General features: G+C 41.5%; 1 long non-coding RNA gene across 1 annotated transcript; it reads left to right on the top strand.

Moving 5' to 3' along the window:
• The first annotated feature begins 244 nt into the window (after positions 1 to 244).
• LOC115594624 (uncharacterized) lies at positions 245 to 2,340 on the top strand. The gene is made up of 6 exons (XR_003986528.1): positions 245 to 324; positions 507 to 587; positions 667 to 859; positions 1,381 to 1,483; positions 1,560 to 1,638; positions 1,911 to 2,340. It is a non-coding gene; the product is annotated as an uncharacterized LOC115594624 (long non-coding RNA).
• Positions 2,341 to 7,291: the final 4,951 nt, after the last annotated feature.

The raw sequence follows: 7,291 nt of genomic DNA on the forward strand, positions 1-7,291 counted from the left end.
GTGAAAATGGTGCCATGCTGTCTCTTGAGCTGCCTGTATGACAGGTTATGATTATTCCTCTTTGAACAGAGCATTTATGAAGAAAGAAAATCTCTGTGCTACAGAGGGAATCTATTCACAAAACAACACCAATCAGCAAATGAAAATATAGTAACTTTGGGTTCAAGAGCAGTTTTTGTTTGAGCTCTGACAGGAAATCTGTTAAAGATGAAATGTTGTCATTTTTGTATTCTTGGCCAACAGTGGTGGACCGGGGCTGTCTGAGGGGCTGGGCTGAAAAAATCTAAAGGTCACCAGCTTCAAGCGGTTGGGGCCAGTGTTGAGGTGCAAACTGTTCCAAACATCTAGTTAAGTTGTAAATTATATCTACTGCACCTCTCAGGGGACTATTAACTATTTAACCATTTAGAGGCACAGCATGTAGGGCAGCCTAGAGGGCAATTTATCATGCTTTCAGTGATACCTGTGGAGCTCCTATAAAATGTCTGTGTGTTCTAATATGACAGTGTCAAGTGTTTCTGCAAACAGAGGACTAAAATACATCTAAAGTACCACACCAGTCAAGGAACTGGAGTGCAGGCAGAAAAGTATATAAAAAGAGCATATTAACATTAATGAACTCCTTGAAAATATGTGTATTATATATAATACTTATTGTAAATTTAGGGTGTGACATGCAGCAAAGGGCCCAGGCCTGACTTCAACCCTGGGCTGCGGCAGCGAGGGCAAAGCATGCAAGAAGCCCATTTATTTGCATACGTTTGCAAGTGCCGTCTGGAAAGGGGCTTTTCTTCAGGCGTCAAGTCAAAAAGCAAATCAACCGGCAAACGGGGTGCTTTTCCATAAAGGAGAAAGAACGGTGCATAGCATGTACTCTTGTGTCTTGTACAGTTGTACGCCTGTACTGTGTGGGGTATAGGCTGTTGGGTATAGGCTGCCTATCAGTGGCGGTTCTAGACCAGTTTTAATAGGGGGGCCAGGTTGGGGCTGGCTTTTTGGTTAGGGGGCACATACAACCCGGAAAAAAAGATAAAGCCCTTATTCAGACAATACAGTGTTTACAATTTCAGCAATTTTGATTGGGTAGTAAACTGCTGAGACACTTTATTTCAGCCTTTCCCTTCAAAACAAAGTCATTGCAATAAATCTGTCATTGTATTATTGATGCAGACTCCCTGTCGGGGGGCCACAGAGGGCCCCCCCTAGAACCGCCCCTGCTGCCTATGTAGGCGCTCTGTACCATACTCACTTGAGCCCCTGAGTCAAGCAACATCTGAAGGGGAACTCCATTAATGGCACATGAACCCATACGCCGCTTTCCTATGAGCTGTGCTATGTGCTTTCTTGGTGGTGGTTGAGACCGTGTGTTTGCTTTTACAGGGTTGGCTGCTTTAGACTGACGAGATTGTGCTGGGGGCTCCCCAGCTGTCAGAGTCACTGGCTGCCCCTCACCAACGAAACTGGCTTGGCTGATGCTGAAATGGTAAGGTTCTTGGCCGACATAACAGTGTCTCTTCCTGTAGGTGATTGAAGTGTGTGAAGATCTCTGTTCTCTGTAGATGGGTTAACACGAACACCCCTCTTCAATGGCAAGGGAAGTAAAGGGACAGCTGTCCGGGTGCCTGTGGTCAAGATCAGGTGGGGTTGATGGCACTGTTGATGGTGTGGTGGGGTATACTGCCCTAGTACAGAGCAAGGTGTAGTGATAGTGAATGCAGCCTTGGCTCAACTCCTCCCCCAACAAATCCCCTAATCAGGGCCAAGCTATGAGGCACCTGTGGGCCATTGTTCTGCCTCTGCTTCCTGCTCTCTGTCTCTGACTATTCAGTTACGAGCTTGTGCGTCCTTTTTCTACCTATTTCCCAACCAATATCTAAGGTTCAAATATTTCTTGGGGTTGCAATCCCCAGGTGGCGTTGTTTGGCTTCCCCGCTGAATTTTCCCCCCTGAGTGCCCCTCACCACAATTAGTAGAATCTTCCTTCGTAAGAAGCTCTGTCTGACTTGCTCCAACCTCTCCAGCATCCAAGGCCAGCAGGTCACTCAGCATATCATCAAGGAGAAGAAATTGGGACATGCCTCCGTCCTCCAGGGCTTCCAACTTCTTACTTCCGATGTAGTCAACAAGCAGGTCATGCAGTTCTGGTCCACTCAGTTCAAAAACATTGCCAATTACGCCACCTTCATCAATTAAACTTGCAAATTTCAGTAGCTGACTTGTGCTTAAATCAGAAGGTCTCTTCTGGATCTGGTAGACTAACACCCACTGATGGGTGACAGTGGCCATGATGACGTTTCACAGGTGATTTCCGCTCTCTGGATGATGCATTGGTCCCTTCCATGAAGCCTTGGACACAGACTGTCAATAAACAATATAAAAAATTCTGCCTAAAGAAATATAGGTACACATGAATTCAAAATAATCTTACTTATATTCTATATAGTAACACTCATTCTACACTTGGTTAATATAATCATAACCTTTCTACCACATACACAACACTCTCTTAGACTTGTACCCTTGCTTGAGCGTAAAATATTGTTTTCTTATACATCTGACAAGAAAGACTGTGTATGCATGTTTCTCGTTATGTGTGTCCACAGATTTCTACACCTGAATATAATGCATTTAATTTAATATATATAGCGCCTTTCAGGGTACCCAAGGACACTTAACAAAGTGGAACAAACAAAAAAAGAAGAAATGGATAAACAAAAAATACATGTAAGATAAAGAAATAGAAAAGTTGATTGATTTGATGGGGCTGGATCTAGAGCTGATAGGCCTTATTAAAAAGATGGGTTTTTAGGTCTCTTTTGAAGGTCTCCAGAGAAGTCACTTTGCGGATTTTAGCTGGGAGAGTGTTCCAGAGAGTGTGGGCTGTCACACAGAAGGCTCTGCCACCAAGGGTTTGCAGTTTGGTGTGAGGGATGGAGAGCTGGTGTGTGCCTGATGAGCGCAGTGTCCGTGACTGGGTATAAGGGTGGAGGAGGTCAGACAGATATTGGGGGGCGAGGGAATGGAAAGATTTATAGGTCAGGAGGAGAATTTTGTAAGTGATGCGTGATTCAACTGGGAGCCATTGAAGGCGGATGAGAGTGGGGAGTGATGTGTTGCCAGGGCTTGGTGCGGGTGAGGACCTTGACAGCAGAGTTCTGCACATACTGGAGCCTGTCCAGGGTTTTGGAAGGGAGCCCGGACAGGACTCCATTACCCTGATCTTGAATTAATTAACTGTGGCCATAAAATGATCGCCAAAGTCCTAAACAGTCGAATAGTTTAAATCCTCCCAAGTGTAATTCACTACAATCAAACTGGCTTTATACAAAATACAAGTCCTGAAACCATTTTTAAAACCTGTCCATTAGGGATGTCCCAATCTGATCACGTGATCGGAAATCGGGGCCGATCACGTGGTTTCAGACTTGATCGGAATCGGATGTTACATTCCGATCAGGGATTGGATATATATATATATATGTATATTTATTGGTTGTCAATGCAGGAGATATTCTGACGTTTTTCAGCCATTTTTTCCCATTCAAGCAGATTACGGAATCTTCAAAAATTGTAAGTTTTCACACTTTTTCGATTTCAAAGATCTTTTATATTATTTTCCCCAAAATGAGTACAAAAAACAGCAATGATACATTGAGAATGTACATCACAATCATAACAACACGAGGATATCCCAGGATTGGGCAGGTGCGAGTATAGATGGTACGATTAAATAACCTGTTATCCTATACAACTTATAGAGAAGGAAGGAGAAAAATACATTCAAAAAGAAATATAATAATAATTATAATTAAAAAAGACAAATAAATAATAAAAAGAAAAGAAAAAAAATAAAATAATAATAATCAATATTTAGATAAATATTAATAAAGCTAATTTAATTAATTAATTAAAAAACAACAACAACAAATAAACAAATAAATAAAATTAAAATAAATAAAAAGAAAATAATAATAATAATAATAATAATAATAATAATAATGATAATAATGATAATAATAATAATAATAATGGGGCGACTGTAGCTCAGCGGGTAGAGCAGGCCGGCTAGTGATCAAAAGGTCGCTGGTTCAAATCCCAGCTCTGGGCTGGGCTGAGCTGCATGTTGAAGTGTCCCTGAGCAAGATACTGAACCCCACGTTGCTCATCAGTGAGGGCCCTGTGATGAGCTGGCAACTTGTCCAGGGAGTACCCTGCCCTCGCCCGGAGACGGCTGGGATTGGCTCCAGCAGCAACACCCTGTGACCCCATGGAAAGGGATAAAGTGGTTACGGACGATGACATGACATGACATGATAATAATAATTTTAAAAATTTAAAAAGGTGGGGAAAGGAATAAAATGAATTTAAAAATGCATGTGTACACATATATATGTATTGGTTGTATAGAGATAGAGGTAGAACATTAACCGCATTTATCGAATGCCCTAGGTCCTGTTCCCACGCCACCCTGGCCCTGTCCAGCATCAATCGTGACAACGTGGTGACATTCCGGTACAGCGTTAAGAGCGCTCCCTTTGACGCTGGATTAAAGGAGAGAAATATGTCAATTGGATTAGGACCAAAGTTTTCACACTTTTTCAAGCATTTTCAAAGCTCATCTAGTCATTCACACTTCCACATAGAAACTCCATTCAAACTGTGAAACGTTCACAAATATTAGTACTTTCTCACCTGAATTCAGCTTTTTCACAGCATTCATACTTTTTGCACGTTGCGGTTCAAACAGTCTCTGGAGGCAATCGCACAAAAGTTTTTGGCTCAGTGGGCGTTTAACTGACAGGAACACCGACCAACTGCTGCATTAAGTCTCATTAAACTGAGAGGAAAAATATCTGGAGGTAGGCAAACACATCCACTTTTCTAAACTGCTCCACAAGACACATTTTTGACCACACACACAAAAAAAACTTCCCAGTGCTTAGAAGACTCTCAAAGTAGACTCGGACTTGGACTCCGTGGCAAAAAAACCCGTGGCAAAAAAACCTGATCAGGACATCCCTACTGTCCATCGTTAATCCGATATTCTAGAAAGCAAAAATTGGAATTCACAGGTTATTGGAGGCAATTTACGATAAATATGTAAATATAGTTTTAACTCGGAATGAAAGAAAAATAGAAATACATGTAATTCTTTGTCGATACAGAGCATCTCTACTAGGATAGGAAAAAATATATATATAAACACAAGGAGGTAAGTTGACATTTAATGAAAATGAACGCAGGTGTTTTAACTTTAAGTGTGACTTTATCCAAAGTTCAGTGATTGTTAATATAAGTCTGTTATGCTATTGAGTGTTATTATTCAGAAGTTGTAGTATTTTTATTTTATTTTAATCTATTACACACCGCACAAACCTGTCCACTAGAGGCAACAACGTAGGACATCCAAGATTTCCATGATGACGGGAAGCAGATGGACCAATTGAGAAGGATGGATGACCGGGACCAGCTTGTGGAAGTCAGCTTTCGCTCAGTGGGCTGAATAAGTGCTCCCCTCACTGAGACTACAGAAGTACCAGTACCACATAGTGTTGATAAACTGAAAATGTTATTACATTTTTTATGATATTTATACAAATGAATTTAATTAAGCTACCAACAGTGTAAACGTTTATGTTTAAGGCAGGACAATTATGTGTATGGTGTTCAGGAGCAGCTGAGAGTGGACGTCAACCCACCAAACCTCCCCTGAAGACCCAGCTGACCACCCAGCCACTCTCAAGATGCTACTCACCTCCAGGCACCAAAGCACCGTGTGAAGACCAAGTGAGTACATTGCCACTGCCCTTCAACCCCCGACACCACCCTCAGCCACCAGTCCAGACAATGAGGAGCGTCCTGGCCCGACCAGCACAGAGGAAGTTGTTATTATCATCTGCTTCTTCTTCTGTGCTGCTGGGTTTGGGACCCTTCTCACACACGTACACACAAGGAGTTGTCACCAGCTCTTTGCACCGATGATCAGAAATCAAGACGGTGAAGAAAGAGACGGACAGTTCAGGCTGAATAAGAGAAAAATGAAAGGTTTTAAGTAGAACTATCTTACATTCTGTACAGTCTGTTACTGTGTTGTGTCTGTATAGATACAAATAAGACAACTATCTAAAAATGTCTGTATATGACCTAACAATATTCTCATCTTTCATGTTTAATTCACAAATCTGACAATGTTGAACATCTTCAATCAAATAAATATTGTACAAATGATGGTTTAAGCGTGTTCTGATGTTCATCCAACTCAGATAACTTTGAACTGTGGGATTTTGAATCATCTGCAAAATTTGCTGAAGTAGGTTATAACTGTTAATATGCTAAATGTTCATATTTATATACTTCTCTGTCTGCACTCCAATTGTTTGACTGGTTTGGTTTATTTAAACTTGCAGTCTGTAACAATTTTTTTGTCATATTTGCTAGAATTGTCTTTGTGATCTGACAGTAGAATTAGATACAGGTCAGCTGTGTAAACATCCACTGTCTGTGGGTCCACCCAGTGGCTGTAATTTGATTTGCAATAATCCATCGCTCCCGGATCAACACAACCAATCAGAGCCAAGGGGAGTGTCTGAGAAGTGTCAATCATTCTCATGTATACGCTGTGACAGCCCCCCTCAGCGGTGCAGTGCCTGCTCTTACCTGGTCTGATACTTTAAAGCTCAAACTGTTAACAATGGTGGAGAACAGACAACAACAGAGCCAAAAAATGCCCCACGATTACCCACGTCAAAGAGAAGAAATAAGAAGACTGACGAAGAAAAGCAGTGCAAAAAGAAAGAATTGGACCGAGCAAGAGAGAAAACAAGGATTAATATCCAAGCTTCATTTCAGAGGTGGAGGAGCTATGGGATTTGTAAGGACTCAAGAGCAACGCAGAGTTAGCTGCTTTTCTGCTGGACAAGGTAGGACCCCTGCTTGATGTGTTTAATTCTATGTTTTAACCATAAGGCTAAGATGGCAGCGGTTACAGTAATACTTGCAATAAGGCATATCACCGTATGATGTTGCAGTCGAGCTACGTAGCTTGTTGGTAAATCTAGCTTGTTAGCTTGTATGCTAACACCGGTGTTTAGCTTTGTCTTTATGGCTACTGGTTAGCAAAAGTGTCTTTCAAGTGACTGGGCAGTTATAATGTTTTCGTTCAGTCCGCTCTGAAGTTTGTGAATTGGTTTGGAGAAATAATGTCACTCATGCTTCAGAAAGGCAGCATGGTGATGATGATTATCTGAATGATTACTTGGTAACTCTGTCTAGAGCAATGTGAGGAATATTG

The sequence above is a fragment of the Sparus aurata genome, chromosome 13 (genome assembly GCF_900880675.1).
Source record: "Sparus aurata chromosome 13, fSpaAur1.1, whole genome shotgun sequence".
Classification (NCBI taxonomy): domain Eukaryota; kingdom Metazoa; phylum Chordata; class Actinopteri; order Spariformes; family Sparidae; genus Sparus; species Sparus aurata.